Raw genomic sequence first — 22,999 nt, 5'->3', positions numbered from 1 at the left:
GTTCCTGCCTGAGTCCAGACCAGAAAACAGTCCTGAGCACGGAGCTTGATCTGCTCGGCTGAATATGACTCTGAGCAACAAGCCTGTCAAGCATGTCTTCCAGTCTACAGCCCCACTTAGTAGCATCTTCTTTGTCTCCTTGCCTTGCACTGTAGAATTGTGCCGTGAGAGCTTCGCCTTGTTCGATGACAGAAGAGCCATATACACTCTTAAGTTTGTTTAGAATGGAAGTGAGTGAGGCTGCATGACCAAGCCTCATAACAATGCGTGCAGCATCTCCTTTAAGAGCTCTCCTGAGTGACTGCTTAATCTCCTCCTCAGAGTAGAATAAATCAGTTGATAAACTGTCAACTTCATACAGCCAAACATCAATAGGTGTCTCACCCTTAGAAGCAGGATCACCAGAGAAAACAGACACCCGAGGAGGTTGCCTGACGCTGAGTGAACCTGCCAAATTCTGGGTGGGTGGAGTTGGGGGCGAGGGAGAAGGGTTTGCCACCATGCCGGTTATCCATTCTCGCAGTTCCTGTTCAGTCTTGCCTTTAGGTATAACACCTAACTTCTTGAAACTTTCAAGAAAGGATTCAAGCTCTGAAGAGGATAACTGAGACATTGTGCAATTATCAACTATCAAAGTATGCAGTAACAGAAAGGATGAGATCAAAAGGATGATAAGACATCGTAATGAGACTGATGCAGCACCAGGATGCAGGGACAAATCCTCACGTAAATTGTATGTGAGCGCAAACAATGAACGAGATTACACGTTGGGTAATTTAGATGTGTCTTATGACACAATGTAAAGAGAAGTAGCTGTAAACTACATGTTGTATGATTGATTAACATGTATTTACATGGAAATTATGAAGTACCACATGTTTTAACGGTGGTGGTATTAATGATTATAGATTAGTAAGGTATTAATGTGAACAAAGTTGTTAACCCACAATTTATGCCACAAATATATGGTTCTACCCCAAATACATAGAGACCAAAGGACAGAGATGGGACAGGAGAACCAAGATGTGTGGTGCTGTACCTTACCAAACAAACCCGTGTAATACTAACCACTACTGGATATAAAGGAGGTTAGGAAAGTACATACTTACCCAGAAATCAACAAAGTTAAGATATCAACTTACTCGGCAATAAACACTTTTATGGATTATGCCAGATTAACGCTTAATACCAAATTCGATTAATAAGATGGATTAAACCACCGTAAACTAAACAAGAATAAGTTTACGTGACAAAATATACAAATTATGACAATCGGGAACTAATCAGGGAAACTGACACTAACGAGTATGTTAACTAATTAATCTAAACTAAGTGATCTAAACTAATTAATCTAAACTAATTGATCTAAACCAACTAATCTAAACTAACTAATGCAAACTAATTAATCTCACGTGAGAGATGACAGCATATGCTAGCTAAGTATTATGGCAGCAGGAGATACAGAAGAGCTGCAAATACTTTTACCAAGTCGCAGACTAGTCAACCAAGGAATATGTATTCCGTACAACTGATGTCAACATCACAAAGCTTACTGTTTACTAACACGGACTGTATTAGTACATTTCCGCCAATCTTCAGATACAATCTTCAGAGTCAAGTGAATAAATAACAGTGTGTCATGATATTAAGCATATAGAATATTTACATCATATCATCATGTAGATGATATTACAGCACATAATATATTTCAGACATATTATTAAAATGATAAATTAACTAGACTAAAACATCATATCCTAACCTCCTTATGATAATATACATACAAAGACATCCAAAGTAACTTACCCCAATAAGTGCAGTGCTGTGATAAAGGTGAGAGAGTTGGAATTGTTGCAGTCAAGAGAGTTGAAATTGTAGCAGTGACCAGGAAAACTCCAGATCTGGTCACATGCTCTAGAAACAATAGCAATCAATCACTGGCCAAGCCGTGGCTGGGCCAGGAGTCTGAAGTAAAATAGAACCCAATGCAGGCTTACATAACTTAACCAAGGGATTAGTAGAGTGCTGTGTTAATTCAAAGGGTTGTTATATTGCTTAACTAAATTATATACTTAGGTTTAAAATACACAATATTTACATTCTGCTACACATACACAGAACGATTATGTAAATATTGATTACAAAGTGTGTGTGTGTGTGTAAGGGATGTGTGTGTGTGTGTGTGCATCTATAAAATACTATTATACCTTATACTTCTTTATTCGAGTGTGTTGTCGGGCAAAGGCCCATGATACGAATGCAAAATAAACAGTGGGTGTTCACGGATCACATTTATTTAACAAAGATGTGTATGTAGCTTTTACAATGAACACAGACAGGTGTTGTAAAGTAGATCCTAATATGTTCTTAAAGCTATTCAAACAACGCTGTAGAGATATATATTACCAAGAATGGTCATCCGATATTGCAAGCTCCAAATATTTGTATGCATATTCACTATTTAAAAATGACATTGTCCATGAAACATATTTAGAAGTATTATCCTCTATGCAACTCCGCAGATCTCTTTACCAAATTTAGATGTGGCATCAATAAACTCAATGTACAAACCTATAGAAGATCCAAAGATGAAGATATCAGTTCTGCCATGTGCGCTCATTGCGTCAATATTGTCCAGGACGAGTACCATGTTCTATTACAATGTCCTGTTTTTCTTATTTACGAATCAGGTATATACCACAATATTATTGTGTAAATCCCAACATGCAGAAGTTTGTAAATTTACTTAACACCCAAAATGCAAATGTTACTTTACGCCTAGCCATATTTGTAAACAAAATCCCTAACGTTTTATGATACTTATAAATGCCAGTGTACTTCTCATGCCTGCGCTCCAAAGAACATGATGTAATAATGTGACTGTACTATTGGCCTCATGGCCACTCTACGAAATAAATCTGTCTGTCTGTCTGTTGTAAAGTTAAATGTAGTTGATGGACAGGTGACATTTAAACGATAATGTTTGCCTTATTGGGAATCATAATATGTTCGTGTATATTTTGCCCTCAGAAGCTGGTAACATTTACATGTTAGAATAATGGTAATCATCTTCAGAATAATTATATTTGTATAATTTTGTAAAGCCGCTGCCTCAGGGTTCCATTTTGTGTCTACCAGATTCGGTCCGAAGATGATGGGAACTACACCGTATTTTAGTCCAACACGTCTAGATTTCTTGTATGTTAAATAAGTTATGTATTTCTCCTGACCAAAAATGATTGTATGATTTTGAGCTTTCTGATCTGCACACCAGTCTTGGTCTTACGAAGATGTTGATGTACATAGAAAATCATTTGTAATATGGATATTCGCGATGACATCGATACATTATTTATTATTGTTATTGGATATTTATATAGCGCACATATCCACGCACTAGTGCATGCTCAAGGCGCTGGATACATGCCAAACCCTGTCAACTGTAGGATGAATGTACTTTTTGAAGCCGAATTATTTTTACTATTTTGGATCGTCTGGAGTAGCATACATATTATTATAATATTTTGAAGACATCTGGTATTGCAAAATGTATTACACTAATATCGTTTACAAGCAGTCCTATGTTCAAATTTCAGGACTGAGGTAGCCTAGTGGTTAAAGCGTTCGCTTTTCACGCTGAAGACCCGGGTTCGAGTCCCCACCTAAGTCGTCCACGAGTACAATGTGTGAAGCCCATTTCTGGTGTCCCCCGCCGTGATCTTGCTGGAATATTGTTAAAAGCTTCGTAAAACCATACTCACTCCTCATGACTGAAACCCCATATTTCTGACCCGTATAAAATATAGAGGTGAATTTGCTATTATATGTTTTAAACAAAAGACGGCTTAGTTTTGCTAAGGATTCAAGTACTCTCGAATGATACTTTCTTTGCTTTGCATGTTTACCCAATGATAAAACCTATTAAATGTTATGAATACTGGCGTATAACTAGTGCATCAGGTACCTTCGACCTCTACCTATTTTATGAGATAAAATATTTCTGGCTGCTAGTAACAATTACATCTAATAACCGTAACCTGAGGGAATCATTAAAAGATAATGTGAAGCATCTCCATAACAGTGTCAGCACTGACAATATCTTGAGTCATCTAAAAATTAATCATATCCATGGCCTTTCAAATAAATCACTGCATTTGAAAATGTGACCAGGCGGAGAAGGGTACCTGAGACCCTGCAAACTTCCACGAACCCATCAATGATGTTTTCAGTGGGAGCGGTAGCGTTCTGATTGTTTGGATATAAAATTCGATTAACAACAATAACGCCATTATATCACTTAATTGTATTACAGTCAATGTGTAGGTGAGAAAAACTTAGTTCAACCGAAATACGAAGTATGTGTTGAAAGTCAACCATGATAATTTGGGATGCACCTTGATCAACACAGGTTCACCTAAGTCGTCCATAGTTTTGAAATTGAAAGCGGCCACTTTCCGAAAGAAGCCTGCTTACACTTAGTACTATTAGGAGTGTGTAAGGTGTTAAATAGAAATGTTTAATGGCGTCATTTTCAACTTCAAGAACAGAACGAACAATTTTCTCATTGAGACGTCACCACACCGACCCGGAATACCATTCGTCTGCGCATGTACAACAATTCGTTGCAGCCAGTATGAGAATTTTGATTGGATGGGGATTCAGTCAATGGCTTTGTTACAGCCTCTGACGTGCATCTCGCTCCACCCGGGTTGTGCATGAGTCAATAGCCTAATATGTATACCGACCTACAATCAGCTCAGGTTGACTGCCTGTCTTGAATCAACCTTTCTCAGGACTCTTATAAATCATTATTATGAGTCAACATCAGCTAATCATGGTGCAATGTACTCAGTGATAAGTAACCTGGCAAATTGGTTGGACCAGGTACCATTGAATGCATGCACGCACGCCCCCTCCCATACACACGCACACAGAGTTGATGTAGCATATTTGTCCACTAATTGGTGTATTGTCATGCATACACCATATGCAGTCTTGCTCTTACAAAGAAATGTGAAGTGATAAAACAAACAAAAAAACCTCAAAACAACAACACTGAGAATACCTTTACTTTTGTTTTCATAGCACGTAACATTCTATATTTATGAAATTTGAACTAAACCGCTGTTGTCAGCTCAAAGAGACCCGATTCCTATTTGGGCGCCCCTGTGGGGCACAAGACATATAGTGACTATAAAACAAGTTAGTTGGGGAAAAGAGGCGATTTTTTAAGTAATTTATTAGAATATTAACATATTTAGACCCACCGGTGAGGCAAGGACAACCGCTGAAGCATGTTGATATTCGTGTCTAAATCAGCTCTGTCTGCAACCAATCAACGATGTGAGTTTCGGTTCCGGGTGGGCAAACTTCCTGATTGGGTACACAGTCACGTTTCTCTTTGTAAGCCTCTAATCGGAACGCTGGCTCACTGAACGCATTCTGTGTACCTTTCTTACGTATGTGTGAACCGTTATACTATCCCGGTTTTTGTCCCAACTCGTAGCTCCTGTGTATGTAACCAGGGATAACTTCTTTGAGTGGCATTTTAGAAGTTGGGAAGTACAATATAGAACAAACTTTATGGATAACAACTTCTTTTTTATTCGTGAGTGCGACGTTTCGATACAGATTCTTGTACCGTTATCAAGCATAATGGGACATGAAGAAGGGGAAGTGTATATATACTGGATGTAACAATGTAACAAAGAAAACAAGATAATTAACATAACTGGCTAGGCAGAAGGCTGATGAAGCTTGAATGAAAAGAAGTTGTTATCCATAAAGTTTGTTCTATATTAACCAGGGATAGTCTCCCTGATCACAGTTAGAAATTCTGTCAACGCTAAATAATGACATTGCTTTTAAGTATCGAACTGAGAAAGTGACTCGGTAAGAAGAACGGGTGGTGAAATAGACAATAATCTATGGCCGGGTGGGACAACTTAGGAATGGCCAGCGAGTCCTAACTTGACACACAGAAGGAAGCGAGCTACAAAGACATTATTTATATCATTGAAAAGATCTCGAGGAGATGAACCCAAAAAGTTCATGTGCCAGTGCGCTCACGTGTTCATATGCTCACAAATTGGCTCTGAAAATGCATTTCTGCAGAAATTTCTGGCAGAATTTATTTTTTCCGCAGAAATTTCTGGCAGAATTTTTTTTTTACCGCAGAAATTTCTGGCAGAATTTTTTATTTCACTACCAGAATTATCTTAATTGAAAATATTAGACACCATCTTTGGATAATTCAGTATGGACTTTCTTCAAATGATGTTGTTTTCTCTTGTAAACAACTTCAAGTGGGAGGGGAAATGGTTCCCAGAAGTAGATCGCCGCACAAATCTTACAAGGCATGTTTTAACATATTATCAAGACGAAATGAAAATAAAAATAATTTGATTATTTCTTTATACATCGTTTATTCACACTCTGTATTACATGAGTTTCATTGGGCTAAGTTGCATTCATTTCATCTCTCACATGAGTGCCGTTGTCCCTTTGGTATGGTTTATGTATCTCTATTGTTTGTATAGTCACTGAACTGTACAATGGAACACTGCATTGTATATGGCAGATGTGTACTCTAGAAACCACAATGAAGCTATTTTTCAAACAGTCTTACAATAATCGAATCAGGATTAGGTGTCTTCCCCTTAAGACGACATTTGGTATTACAGTGTTAATGTTTCGCCGAGGTAGACTCATGTTGTTTTAATGGATTAGTGAGGTGGGTTATACTATAAACTGAACTGCATAACGAAATCGGTGTTCATTTTCATGATATCAACTCACATTGTAATATGAACATGATTTCAGCTCACTGCTTATTAATTGACATTGATTTATTTAAAAAAATGACTAACTGATTGACATTGATTCACTACTACTGATTGCCTTTGACACTGATTTTAATTCACTAATTATTTGTTGATATTTACTCACTAATTATTATGGGTATATTTCCTGCTTATCCGCGCAATCCAATGCATTACTTTCGAAATGGCAAATCAGCAGTTAGAGTACAAGTTCATTCCAACCTCACGTGGAGGAAGGTATCTCTGTATAGATGGATACATGTTTAGAGTGAGTCACAAACGCAATGCTGCATCGCGGATATCATGGATGTGCCTAGATAAGAACTGCACTTAAACTATATATTTCTACAGTTGAATAATGACATTCAAATGTATATAAATTATTTGTTATCGATAAAATGGTCACGGATAAAAATGTCATATGTATTTTAAGGGGTGTAAATAATGGTTCGAGGGAGTATTTCATTTATTTACCGGTTAACAATTTAGAATCATCCATGTACTTAAAATCACACAGAACCTCCGTTGTTCTCCAGAGACAGTCGACTTGAAAATCCTTGCATGCTCCACTGATTTGTTGTTTCAAACATCACAGTTGTCGTCTTCCCGGGAATGAACTAACAGAACGAATCTTCCATAGGTAGTAGGCAAGTGGTGAGTGTTCAGGTCAAGGGTTCTGATTACAATATTATTATGTTGTGAATTGAGACAGGGATGCATGTATATACATATTGTATAAAACTTGAAATGTTTCACTTCTTCAAATCCTGCATTATGTTGTGAAAAGTTTGTGTAATAACGTAATGCGGGTAGAAAACATGTGTTCTAGACAGTAGTAATAAACTATCCCAACAAATACCATCCTGTGTAAATACTCGTAATGACTCATTATTTGGGAGAGTGTGTATTTGACCGTCCTTTCACCTGTATCAGATAATTTATGAGACACCTGCGTGTGGGCCACTTCTTGTTTATTTTAGGTAATTAGCAATCAGTGTGATCAACTGATCTGGATCTGATCTTGTTGGGCTTGGGGTATTTGCATCAGAATGACAATAACTGATTCATGATCAGGAAACTAAAACTATATACACTTCTGTTATTACCCCCAAGACCGGTTTGAGGAATTTCAACAATTCATATCATCATGACACTAGACAATACATTATATGTTTTGGTTCAGTTCTGTGTTACATATATTCGATACACTATGTTTCAGGTGTACAAGGTCGGTTAAAGTAGCTTGTATATATATACATATTATACAACAACGTTATGAACAGCAATTATGATTGTATGTTTCATTGGCATTCTAGCATGCGGCTTCTTAATCATTTTGTTAATAGCAACTTCTTGTTCATTGCATAAAGCAACGTGTGACGAGCGCTGCGAATGTAGTTACTGACGAAGGGTACTACATACCATAGCCTACGAATGGCTGACCACGCTATAGACTTTATCAATCAGCACCCGTTTTTTTATGACTGTTTTTACAACTTAATCCGTCCTGCTTATCGGCTTCATGGCTGTGCTATTTATTGTTCTTACTTCCCACCTGGCCTCGTCCAATTATCTACCCCTTGTTTTTCAAGTACACGATGTTTGTCACAGCATTCGATCATTCTAATCACTTGGTTTTTGTCACCGTTAGCTTGAACATGGTGTGAGAACCTACACAGAAACGTTGCTTCAGTTATCAAGTACTCACAATAACATGTATCTGTGATTTGCCGACTTAACGAATAGAGATATTTTCACCGTCTGCCTGAACGGTCTTGCAGGATGAACAACGCGTTCTTCTTGGCTAATCTGCACACTACACCATACACACACCATTTTTGCACATCTTTTTTGAGAAAGGTTATTGGCGTTGCAAAACAAACACAATGGTGTACACGACCACCCACACCTCCCTCCACGCCCCACTGGGTGTTCACGTAATCTGTTGTAAAGCGTATCAACATCCCAGGCTACGGTCCAAAGTCCAAATATATTTCAAAGAACGTAGGACTGGTAGTTAAAATATTTATAGACAGGCAAGACAAAATAGTTTATTTTTGTGTCACGTGAATGTACATGTCAAAAAATGGCAACGGTAAAAAGACATAGAAAAATACAGACACCAGGCCAGATGGCCAATGAGACACACTAGACAATATGTGCATAAAATGTATAAAATATAAGATTAAAACATTAAGGAGTATCACTCATATGAAAGACCCAAGGAAAAAGAAAGAAATTTATAGGGATGATAGCTTACGCCGGTACATACGGCTAACTAAAGCGGCCAGTGGATTAACAATAATTTCTGTTTGTAAGAGGAGTGTAGCTTGTTCAGTGTTTGATAACTGAGCAAAATGTGGGTAAAAGATACTAGTTTTTCTAAACAGATCATACCGAAGATCAGAATAATAAGGACAGCTAACTAAGAAATGGACTTCGTCTTCGACAGCCTGACTACTACAGTGGCGACAAAGCCTGTCTGACAATGGCTAATAGATGTAGACATGGATTTAGTTTTTAAGCAGCACCTCCTCTTGAAACACATGCTTAGTACATAACTACTACACTATATGTTATATGATGTTCTGTATTTGATATCGTTTAGATATATTATCAATCCATTGCGTAAGTGTCCTCGATGTATTTTCACATTGTTTTGTCACTGAACAACACTCTCCATGCTGTTGCTACCGAGATCATAATATAGATCTTATCTATTTTATGATTTGTGTTGTAATACGGGTGGTAGGACAATAGGCCCACAAAGACATAACACCCTCAGACAAAACACCCCTAGGCTAAATGCCTCCATGACAAAAGCCCTCAAAGGTCCTCAATGAAGAGATGTAATAGAATACCAACAAATCTTTTTTTCATTCCCACATCAATACAATATAATATAACATTAAATAGCATATGTAACCATGCCGTCATATGATTCCGTGGTACTTAGGTTTCCGTGGTATTTTCTAATGACATAATTTCTCACGAGCCACTCGCCAAATCGCGCCACCTATCGATTGTTTACGTTCATCAGTTGATCGGCACAGCTCTGAGCAAAATATGTTCAGACTTTCATCAATTTGCGTACGTACAGTCATCTACTATTAAACCTAATGCAACTTTATGTCTATTTATGCTGAAGAAATGTGACTATTGTGTTAATTCTACAAAATCGTTTACTGTATTACAATTTAACAACTTCGATATTACTGTAAACCTACATTGACACTCTCGGATCGGCTGTTGACAATGTGTAAGATTGTGACATGTGCTGTGCGCAATTTGATCTGAAGGAAATACCACGGAAACATACGACGTCACCAAGTTGTGCACAATGGCCGCCTGTCGTCCGATACGGACAACAATGAACTTCAGAATGACAAAAAGTGTTTTATTGACATTAAATGATACAAAGGTATGTCGTCTAACACTATATTATGTTTATATGACTTTGCAATATGAGCGATCATATTCATAGTCGTAAATTTCTTAATACCACGGAAACCCATTACGCGAGGGAATAGCACATACTTCACAAATGTAAATCGACATGCACATAATGCAGTTGTGCAGTTGATACTTGTGCTACAGTTCATACCAGTCTAATATTGTGTCCTATACCAGTCAAAAGCGAGTGCTGGGAACACCGTCACCAATAGCCGGCCGCTGGATTCCAAACATTAAAGAAGGTAGCAGGAAATCAGCAATTCATTTAAATAATAATAGCGCTGACCATCTTAATAGACCATCTTAATAAACACCATGTTCATTGACATACCACAATGAGTACCTGCCCAACGAAATCAAACATAAGAGGAAGTGACCAATTTAAGCCAGTTCTCTGAAACAACATTTAGCAGACTTCATTCCATTGTTTAAATAACAACATCGTCACTGAGGAGCCTGTAACAACTATCAGCAGTGGAGGAATTGCTTAGAAAACATCATGTTATCACCTGTCAACTCAAAATATACACCGAGGGTGTTTTATCCTATGGGTTGAAATTTGCAAGGGCTTTTGTCCTGGGGCATTTAGCCTAGGGGTTTTGTCCGAGGGCTTTTTATCCCAGTGGGCTTATTGTCTGCCCACCGTAATACGAGTGTGAAAGGAAACATACAATAAAAAAAAATATTCCAATCACGAATTAAACGCATATGATTTGCACACCACCATTTGATTTTAGAGCCTCACGTCAGTGACTTACATTCATATCGTTCTTTCAACACATTTTCGCTTCATGGATGACAACGTCTTTATTATATAGGATGCGGCGTTTCAGTATAGATTCTTATACCGTTGTCAAGTGAGACTGAGGAGCTGTAGCAGACTTATATATACATCAACATGGATTAAGCAGTTCAAATCCACGGACACAAAACCCTCCATTAACAAAGATGAAGGATATCTCATCCCATCTGCATACAATGAACTGATAGCAACAACTTAGCAGAGCATTCCAGCCATGTATATTTTCTACCTCTTGGACATTTGACTTCCTCCTGTTGTCACTGCTTTATTACCACTATTCTATAGTTGTTGTTGAATACATGACATGTTATATAGTTCTTGCTGTTAATCCCTTTGATGCATGCCTACATGTTGCTTTACTTAATCCCTGTAAAGTCTGATCTGTGCAAAGAGTGGGCACCTGCTCCTTTGATAATTATGATTACCCCCTCTAATTGAGATTTGTCAGTTGCAATGAATTATAGTAACCCTTATCGTAAATCACCCATCCTCCCATTCATGCATATAATTCTTTTTTTCGTATCTTAGTTATTTCAGTCATGTGAAAATTTTTTGTGACAACACTAGACACTGAGCCGTTGCCTACCTTTTCCTGTACCACATAAAATCTGCATGGTATGCGGGTTTATATTGTTATTTGAGTTCGGCAGACAATGCACACCTGTTGTTGCTGCAGGACAATAAATATTTCCGATACGACTTTGTAAGTACTTGGGGGTGCAGTCATATGACTTAAATATATTTGCGCATGCTGCTTTATATCATATCTGTGTAATACCACAATATACATGGATAAACTATCAAACTATGCATCGTTTAGAAAAAAAGTATTTTGATTACATGAAAGAGAATATTTATAAAGTTATAACTTTAAAGATATGAAACTTAAATGTGCGGGCCCAATGTATGTTTCATTACAAAGTTCTCTGTTAATGTCTTCCTACAATCAACAAAATATCATCATCTGGTGTTTAACTGAACAGACAAAACGTACTGGATAGAACCCAAAAGACGTGTATTGTCCATGCGGCACCGCCCGACATTGTTTTGGTGTTTTCCCTGAGTGGCCGCTCTCTGGATTACGCAATCGTTAATTGCTGTGGCCACCAGGGACAACCGAACCGGGACGGTGGCCGGTTATAGGGACAGCCCCATAAACAACCAATTGTCAGGTGTGAAAACAATTAGATTTTCTCGGGTATTGTCACTTTGAACAGTGATACATTGTCGCTTAGGCATCTCAGCTCGGTACGCTGGTCATGTTAAGCGTGTTGCTGGTGACATTTCTAGGAATATATAAATGATCAAATATTGTTTTTATGTATCTAGTATGTGTCCAAACATATTGAATGCATTTATATTTATAAATAAAGACTGAGTGTGTTTTTCATGTTGTTCAGAATATATGCTAATATTAAGCCTTCAATGACTTGAATACATGAATTCATTCAACTAAACTATACAGTATATATACAATGTATATATAGAGAGATGATATATATGCCTGGGTAGAGATTGCAAGCGGAGTCTGTACTGGTAGAAACTTATTATATAGAATAACCTATGCAATTACGATCTCTACCAGTGGAAGCTCCATTCTGATCCTACATATGATTTTTTCATATGTGAATGTTGAACCATAGTTTGTATCAACAAAATGGTCATGATTAGGACATTATCAATTAATGCAATTTGTATTAAAGTGAGATACATTGATATGGAATTATTTGAATTTCTTTACATTTTCATATTTTAAATAACATGCATAACAAATGAATATTATTGTTCAGCAAATAAAGTGTTGTTTGCCTACAGAACAATCAGAGTTTCTACCAGTTGAATTGAAATTGTACTGGTAGAATCGGATCTGACAGGTAGGATCCGATTTCAATCTCTACTAGTAGGATACTGGTAAAGACTGCGAAGGTAGAATATCCGATCAGATCGCAATCTCAACCCTGACATTTATTTATATATATATTGTACACACATTTCTCCTAGAGGATCTATCTCTGAAACATTTGGCACTCAAAGACAACAGGGCTCATGTCAGAGATGAAATGACTGTAACTTTGTCCAGTGAAACTCATGTAATACAGAACGTGAATAAAGGATGTATAAAGAAATCACCATATTATTTTTATTTTCATTTCGTCTTGATAAGATGTTAAAAATGCCTTGTAAGATTTGTGCGGCGATCTACTTCTGGGAACCATTATCCCTCCCACTTGAAGTTGTTTACAGGAGAAAATAACATCATTTAAAGAAAGTCCATATTGAGTATCCTAAAATGGTGTCTAATATTTTCAATTAAGATAATTCTGGTAGTGAAATAAAAATTCTACCAGAAATTTCTGCGGGAAAAATATTTCTGCCAGAAAATTCTGTGGTAAAATAAATTCTGCCAGAAATTTCTGCGGAAAAAATAAATTCTGCCGGAAATTTCTGCAGAAATGCATTTTCAGAGCCAATTTGTGAGCTTATGAACACGTGAGCGCACTGGCACATGAACTTTTTGGGTACATCTTCTCGAGATCTTTCCAATGAAATAAATTATGTCTTTGAAGCTCGCTTCCTTCTATGCGTCAAGTTAGGACTCGCTGGCCATTCCTAAGTTGTCCCACCCGGCCTTTATGATTCCTTGTTCGTTGGGTACGTGTTGCACACTGTAGTATTCGAGCTACACGACGGTGATTTGTAGTGAGTGAGTGAGTTTAGTTTTACGCCGTATTCAGCAATATTCCAGTTATATGGCGGCGGTCTGTAAATAATCAAGTCTGGACCAGACAATCCGGCGATTTGTAGATAGCTATATCGCAAAATACCACGTGCGACGTAACATTTGACCCTACTCCTAAACGGTCGAGACTGGACCAGATAATCCCATGATTAATGTCATGAGCATCGATCTACGTAGCTGCGAAGCAACAACACGGAATCATCAAATTTACTGAGCCTCTAGCAAAAGCATTTAAGTAATTAAATGAGTCCAAATAAAAATAATAACTATATTTGTAAATTAAAATATTATTTGTCATGGCATACAGTTTCCGGGTATCATAATATTAATCCCCAATTATCGACTCAAGAAAAATGTCACAGCACAATGAAGCGAATCCAATAATCGTGCACCTTACAACAGTGCTAAAACGTGTTACGTCACCAAATAACCGTTTTTGACGTCTGCAGGAACCAGAAATGAGCTGTTTAGGGTCGATTGTTGCTACAAACCATCCAGAACCGGCTGCGATCTGCTCACCTTCGTGTTCGACGACCATATCGAGGAACCATTTTGACACCATTACATGGATGTCAGCGTTTGCTGTAGACCCGACGACACCTCGATTTGTCGTCAGTGATGGATCAAGATTTACCCTCAGATTCGCTGATGGTAGGATGAGAGTGTGTAGGCGACGACGTAAACGTTAGGCTCAGTGTTGTTTTCAGGAAGTTGACATATTTCGGGGCGAAAGGTCATGGTTTTGGGTGCTTCCTGTGGGATTGCCCGCTCCCGACTTCTGGTTATCCGTGGGAACCTTACTGCTGCAGGTTACCGCGACCAGGTGATAGCCCCCGAACTTATTCCAGTCATGGCCGCACATGGTCCAGGTCTGCATCTTCAACATGACGATGCCAGACCCCATACAACCATCTTGACCTGGAATTACCTGCAGAACGCTGGAATCAACGTTCTTGACTGGCCCTCAAGGTCACCTGATCTCAATCCAATCGAGCACATCTGGGATGCTCTTGTTAGAGGTCTGCGCACTCCCAGGAACCAACCCCAGAATTTGCAGGATCTTGATGCTGCTTTGCAGGAACAATGGCGCCGACTCCCCAATAATGTGTTTACACGCATCTGACAGTTCATGAGGAGGCGTTGCTTGACGGTTGTGAACGAACAGGGTGTGACTTGACACTTTGTTTACAGAAGTTTCTACTTTGACTCTATTGATAAGTGCATTCATTTGAAAGGTCTACGTTAAAACTTCTGAAATGTCCTAACTAAGTCTTTGATTTGAAACCCTGATCGAAAAGCTTATTTGCAAGCAAAACTTGTCTTTAGGTGAAATTACGTGAAAACAACTGAGAGAGTAATAAGGTGAAGCTGGTGATATTTCTCAACTCGACTGGTGATCAAAGTCTTAACTCCTATCGTTAGAGTAGCATGATTAAGTATGTTCTGCCCTAACGGCAGCCACTAACACAATAAGCAGGGAAAGGTATCTATTGTATGACACCTTTCTGCAGAATTTCTGCGACTACGGGTTTAAGCAAACCAGGGCCTCCTTTCACAAAGCACTAAGGTGATCGTAAGTCATTAAGGTAACCTTAGTGCAATGTTAAAGAATGGGAGTTAAGGTTATCCTTAGTAGAGGTTGCTTCGTGAAAGGAGCCCCTGACCAAGAAGTCATGAACCGGAAAATGCAGCGAAGAGACAGAGCATTAAAAACACTGTCTGTCAAAAAAGATGTGACGTAACAGTGTGGACTCACCAATAGCATGAACGGGAATCTGAGATGAACAAGAGGGCCGCCTTGCTACTTGGTCCAACATTACCATTCTTCTCGGCACATCGTACCAACCTGGTGGAAGATGTGCGTCGGTAAGAAAGGCTGCTTTGTCAGCAACGGGCCCACTTGCACAGAACGATCTTAGCGCTACAATTATTGTAAATCCTTAAGATCGCGATCTTAGGCTTCGGCTACAATCGCCATCGACTTGCACAAAGCGATTGTAGGCTAAGATCGTTGTAAGTTACAATCGAAACTTACAATTGGTCCGGACCAATTGTAAGGAGCTAAGATCATTGTAGTCTGTGACAAAATGGTGTTCAAGTTTCACGCAAATAATCAGCTTTACGTTTGGAGATAGCGTGCTTTTATATTGCATAAAACTGTACTGTATGATTCGCCTCGACACTTCAACAACACGGAGAATGCACAACCGATTTAACGTCGGATACATTGTTATTTGCTGTAGTGAACCACAGAACTATCGAGTCGATATCACAAAGTACTATTCCCAACCGATTCAATGTTGGAATAAGTGTGAAACAACATACCTTTTTGATAATCAAGGAAGGATACTAGCAAATGGTGTCCGCGTGCGATTAACAATGGCCGTGACCTTTTCATTAACTCAAGAGCAGATAATTTTAGTTTATGGGCAAGATGGGAGTGGTTTCCCCTGGCTTATGCCGTTGCCGTAGAGTCTGTCATGCCCAATCGCAGAGCTCAAGATATTTTCTTTTCGGTGATGGAGTGATTTTGTCTTAGTTAATCATTAAAGTAATCAAGTTAACGTGCAAAATCAAGATTCAATTTTAATTTCACTTTTAGAAAAATATTTATCAACGCAATAGGGTCATATCATTAATATACTGTGAATGAGTATTTAACAACTGCTCTCTCGATAAATTATTTGATATTCGTATTTCCCTGTCATGAATTCTTTACAACACTTCTGTAGCCATATTACATTTTCTGGTTATATTGTGAGAAAACCAATACTTCTAGGGTATATTTTTGATTTTACACACACAAAAAAAAAAAAGGAAAAAAAACAGCTGTGCATTAAACAATGTCTCATTGACAACCAGTGGCAAATCATGCATTTAGGTGTTATATCATAAGTAAATATTGTCGATATTAGATATATTATTATAATTTTCATAATTATTAAGTCACTAAATCTAGACCCAAATTTATGAATGTATTTTTTCGCAGTTCAATATTTTCATAAAACATGGGTAGGTATTTCCGTGGTTGAAATATCACATTCTCAATTCATAAATCAAGACAGTTAAAATGTAGAAAAATATATGCTATCGTCCACGTAATCGTTTCCTTCGAAGATTTCTTGGAATGTTTGTCATGAAAATTCTGCAAAGTGCGATTGAGGGAGGTATGTATTGTGTGCAGGGACCAGTATCACTCTCTATTTGCGCAGTATGCTATGCGCACTTGCAGACAACTGTAGACAGGAGTCGAGTTTAAGAAATTCGCACCTCCACCGTTGAAGAGTGCGATCTTAGCTAAGATCGCGATCTTAAATCCATGCCGTCTTACAATCGCGCTAAGATCGGCTTTGTGCAAGTGGATTAGGGCAATTGTATGGTGATTGTAAAGTTGATTGTAAGGCCCTAAGATTGATTGTAACTAAGATTGCTCTGTGCAAGTGGGCCCAGGTCAACACGCATACTATACCAGGTCTGAAGTTCTGTAACTGAGTACAGTAACACGCCTACTATACCAGGTCTGAAGTTCTGTAACTGAGTACAATAACACGTCGTTACCAGGTCTGAAGATCTGTAACTGAGTACAGTAACACACCCATACCAGGTCCCAGGTCTGAAGATCTGTAACCGAGTACAGTAACACGCCTACTTTACCAGGTCTGAAGTTCTGTAACTGAGTACAGTAACACGTCTAAACCAGGGCCAAGGGTATGTAGTTTTGTAACTTTGGGCAGTAAAATGTGTTTAGTAGTCCTGAGTGCATGCACCTCTGGCCCGTCATGTCGTTTGCTTCATGGGTTGATTATCAAATATCTTGTTACCATTAAACCAGTACGATACAACCACCTACAGCTCCTATACCCTAATGTTTATCTCTTGTTTCAAACGATGGAAGTTATGTGTTTCAGATGAATAGAACAGTATATATTTAATGACAAGCCATGGGATGCAGTTTACAGAAAACTTACGTAACTGTACAATTGACTTGTCCTTTAGGAGAAATTCCGTATAATCATGGCAAGGGTTTTGTCGCGTACATTCACTGTCTATAAGGGACGGTGGTGTAGCCTAGTGGTTAAAGTGTTTACTCTTCACGCCAAAGACCCGTGTTCGATTCCTCAAATGGGTACAGTGTGTAAGTCCTCGTCCTGGTGTCCTCGTCGTGAAATTGCTGGTATATTTCTAAAACGGCCTAACAGCACACCGCTGGTAGGCCATAAAGCTCAAATGAGACAGGCGAGAGAGCCGTGACTCAATGTAAACAAATCTGACAGCGATCTGATTTCGGTTAGGGTCGACCAAAATATTCGAGGAGTAATATTTTTATTATGTGGAAATATAGTCAGTGTCAGCAGCTGCCTATTATGCAATATCAAAATATCAAAATTAATTCATATGAGTGCCGATAAAACCATGCTTTAAATATTTCAGAATTTTTATTAAGAGATGCATGGGACCTTGAATTGAATTACCTTCCTCCATGTGGATCGAATACGAAAGCTATGTGTGGAGAAGAATAGCGACATTCTGGAGTATTGGATGGAGTGATATAAAGTGTATTTCTTAATTATCAGAACAGTATTTGAAGTTTTGTTTCAACATAAAGTATTCAAAATGTTGAAACTTATCTCAGTTTAGGTATTGCCCCATATTTAAGAAATTGTTTAACAAAATTTAGATGCGGTAAATTTAAACTTAGTTCTGAGACCGGTAGATATAACAATGTCCCTTATTATTCAAGATTCTGTCCTTTTGATACAAAAATAATCTTAATTTAATTGAAGATGAAATACATGTTTTACTTTATTGTAAAGCCTACTTAGATATAAGGAATAAGTTTTTGGTAAATATTTGAAACATCCTATTTCACAACACAGTTTTATAAACATAATGACTTCAACAAACATAAATGTTATAAATAATTTGTGCCTATTTTTATATAATGTTGGGAAAATAAGAGATTCTGATGTTTTATGTAAAACCAGGGATAATCTACAACGTTATATAGTCTCCTGGTAAAACGCATGTAACATCTTATCATATTTATGAATGTATTTTGGGCCAGTGGCCTATTACTGAATAAAATGTCTGTCTGTCTGTCTTCTAAAGTATTCACATATATTGGTACATTTTAGGAGTAATATTACAGCTGTCATTTTGATTAAGTCACTGGAAATGATAGCAAGGTATGTTTTAAGAATCATGCTTTCTTTGAGTACATGTGGAAGGGTAATAACATTAATAATAATCTAATCAGTTATAAATAAGTATTTAATTGATTGACATATCAGATTCATATGATTTTAGGGCAGAACTAGGCAAACAAATACTATACATATCATGGCAGGACAGTCACTTGGTATTAACTTAGTTTGTTGGCTCCTGCTTTTAGATGTTTATTTTAAATAATATATTTACTAATAAGATAATTCTAAAAAGTGATTGCTTGTATCGTAACTCATCCAAGTTATTTCAACATTCACTGGTTTCCTATTTCTGGAAGATGGATCAGTGTACAGGTGCAGACTGTATCTTGGATCTTCTATGTGTTCTGGTGCTGTGACATACCTGTACATAAAGTTAAAGAACGAATAAACTTTTGTTTTTGTACTCTTTTAACCATTACATATGAAAGACATGTGGTTAGTCTTCAGCGGTACACCAAATTCATTCATAAAAACTTGTGGTTAATTAATACCGATCGATTAAAAGTTGCCCCAAAGTCGTCTGCTTCACTCTCGCCCGCGAACGAAACCACAGAGAGGTTACGTAACTCTGTCGACAGAGCACTGTAGTGAACAGGAAGTGACGTTATGTGAGGAAGGATTTTCAGTTAGTTGTACGTAAAGTGTGTAACAAGCTCGTCATTTTGCTGATTTCTCGACGTCAACGAAGACATGCCGAATAGTTGCGTTGCCGTCAATTGCTCCTAGAGGTCGGGCGATGGTGTCACCATGCATAGATTTCCACCGGACCCCGCAGTTCGTGCTAAATCGGTTATATTTGTGAGTGCGAAGCGAGCGTTGTGGAAGCCTGGAACGATATCTTACTTGTGTTCAGATCACTTCACGGAAGTTAAAGAATCAAAACTACTTACTAGCTGTAGTAAAATATGTATACGATTGATGACCAAAAGGATTTTGCATGACACAAATTGTAACATAACGATGTCTTCCTCAGAAGCGAGGTTGTGGTCGAAGTGACAATAATATTGTAAGTAGTATTATATTGATACACACCTCGCTTCCAAGAGAGAAATTGTTATGTTATAAGCTATGGCATGCAAAATCCTATTGGCCATCAATCAAATACATGTGGTTGTGTTCACGGTTTTATAAAATTATGATGGGAATTTTGGAAAAACCCCAACAACAAAATTCAGTTACCCTCCCACTGCTAATATCTTTGACGGGCGTGAATTGCCAGATAGATTAATTGGTTGGAAAGAAAATACGCTTCCTACTGTCAGCAGCTGTCAGAGACGATTTTACATCGGGCATGTAACTAATTTTCACTCGCCAATTGCAATCTGACAACTAAAATATGTTAAAAATGACATACGTATAACTTTTCTCTTTAAATATCATTCACAAACGACGGATACCAAAGTACCACGAGCAGAATTCATCCACAACGTTCGCAATGACGTACGTTTCGCCGGCGGTGACGCCATTGTGATTAGTCAGTGGTTGCCCCTCCCCAAGCCACCCAACCCAACGTCAACACCGAAGTGGGCGGGGCTTATCGGCCGGGAGTGGATCGGTCCGTCTATTGATAACGTCAGTGATGTTTTCAGGAGTACCCTGTGTCTTCGCCAGCAGTTTCTACACGAGAATGTTTCGACAACGTGTAAAAGTTCTGCTGTATTTGGCGTTTAAAGAATTGATGAGTTTGCTGTCTAGATTTGACAACTTTGAGCTACAATCGAGCATGTGACAAGTGTCTGTAGCGAGGCACGATACACACACATGGAAGTCGTCAATATTTGAATAGTGTTCAACAAACACTCTAACACATGTTCCATTTTAGATTACACATTTCCAGTAAAGTTCATCCTGGATTCGAATTCACACTCTAAGAGTCTGGCGCCCAATCACAAGATCAGCGATCTAACTCACTTAGGAAAAGGGTCTTCCACAGTATTGTGTGCAGGCGATTAGATGCAGGACTCTGAGAGCGTTGGTTCGAACCCTGGATGGGACCCAACCAAACAAGTGTACTAGAATTTGTACTTTACTGAGAAGGTGTTATCCCAAATATAATATTGTTACCCTTGATCACAGCCAAAATGGTATTGTGTATTCCTAGTTAAGTGTCTGTCTTGAGATTTCTTATTTTGCCAAACCTAGATCACATTCAGGTCAAATTGCGGATTTGGACACATCGTCGCAGAATTGAGTCGTATACGGGATGCCTCCGCGTAACGAAATGCGAAACTTTGGACAACAAGGAATTCATATAAAAAACAACGCTCCTTTACCTTCTTGTCAAGACTTTATTTTAGTGTTTTTTTTACAACCGCGCTTAAGAGACTGAGCTCTCGACACTCACAGTCTTGTGGCAGCCACAGCCAGCGCCAGTTTAGGCCAGCCCTGTAACCAAAAGGGAGGTTGGTGCCAACACACCATGACCACACCCACACCCGGATGTAGCGTGTTGGCACGCACCTTGTGTTGGAACACCAACACGGCTCTCTGCATTCATCTCTGAAAGTTAGATAAGACAAATGTTAGGAAGTTCTATAGTGTATTCAGCCAAATGTCAGAACACAGTAGAAGTAAGTTTTGGGGTTTATAAAATGTATGGAATTTACAAAAGAAATCACGGCATTCTTGGAACTTTATTTATAAAAGGAGCTGGTGACAAACAATACCGACGAGGCAACATAGACAGTAGACTGCATGTGTCACTGTCAACATCCCTACAACACTAATTATAATCCAATCGAAATAATTCCATATCAGCGCTAGTAATCGTAAACGGTTTCATAGCCTGTTTTCCTTCAATCAAATAGAGTTGTCTCCCTTGCACCATATGGTGACCCGAACGGGTCAAAATTCGGGTTTGGTATTGGGATAAATATATTTTAATTATTGTTTACCTACCTTAGATTTTATTAGACTTTTGATATATCATGTATACCCATCCGTTATTTTGTATGGCTTTGGCAACAGTAACAAGTTGACAACTGGGTAAACAAGCTGACAACTGGGTAAGGGATTCGGTTCGGTTCAGTGTCGAAGCGTTAGCGCAACAGACGCCGGGAACCAGACTGCGCAGATATTGTGAAACCCCCAGTCGTGAAGGGGCGGTGGGGTAGCCTTGTGGTTAGAGCGTTCGCTTGTTACTCCGAAGACCCGGGTTCGATTGCCTACATGGGTACAATGTGTGAAGCCCATTTCTGATGTCTCCCGCGTGATATTGCTGGAATGTTGCTAAAAGCGGCGTATAACCATACTCGCTCACTCACTCACTCATTCACAATCGTGAAACCCGAGGCACGGAAGCCTAGAAATGTAATCACCGTGTGATATATGAATACTTACTGACACGAAACGTATCTCGTCCACTGTCTGAAGGGGAAGATTACGTAACATCGCCGGAAGAAACGATGTAGGTAACGAACTGTTGGGGGACAAGGCTCGCAGGATCTCCCATAGAGAGGTATCACTGAGATCGGCAGGGCCTGCCTGCAAACCGTAAAATGCTTTCTACAGATATCTTGCTGTCTCTTTTTCTGTTGACCGACACAGATGTTTCTCAGATGTCGTTTTATAAGTAACAATAATTTTCATCGTTATTTTTGTGTGTGCATATACGGGAAAACATAAATGGCTTCAACANGGGGTACAAGAGGATTTTCCAAAACGCCTATACTGTCCATCACGTCAGTTACATGTAATGTCAAACTAGTTCATATCGGATGAATCCGTCCCTAATTTCAGGACAATCCCGGATTCGATGAGGCATACTCCTAACGCCAAATGTCAAGTTGGTTCATTCAATCCCATTCTTCCTGCAGGGCATCTGCCAAGTTTGTTGAGAGTGGTCGGTGGATATCTTGATATCTCGTGTCTTCTGATATCGAATATATCAACACTCGTTGATCCTCGGCAAGATTCGAATATTTAATCAACTCGTGTTGAGATATTTGATATCAGAAGACACTTGGGCAAGATTCTA

At 38.5% G+C, this 22,999-nt stretch overlaps 1 long non-coding RNA gene across 1 annotated transcript; it reads right to left on the bottom strand.

Annotated features, from left to right (window-relative positions):
* Positions 1 to 1,778: 1,778 nt before the first annotated feature.
* Positions 1,779 to 22,454, bottom strand: LOC124274694. Its single transcript, XR_006898001.1, has 3 exons — positions 22,443 to 22,454; positions 6,752 to 6,755; positions 1,779 to 1,893 (listed from the first exon to the last, which is right to left on the bottom strand). It is a non-coding gene; the product is annotated as an uncharacterized LOC124274694 (long non-coding RNA).
* Positions 22,455 to 22,999: the final 545 nt, after the last annotated feature.

Source organism: Haliotis rubra, unplaced genomic scaffold, assembly GCF_003918875.1.
Source record: "Haliotis rubra isolate DU_JTF1 unplaced genomic scaffold, ASM391887v1 Scf1930, whole genome shotgun sequence".
In the NCBI taxonomy this organism is placed as follows: Eukaryota; Metazoa; Mollusca; class Gastropoda; order Lepetellida; family Haliotidae; genus Haliotis; species Haliotis rubra.
This window is presented reverse-complemented; position numbering and strand designations above follow the sequence as displayed.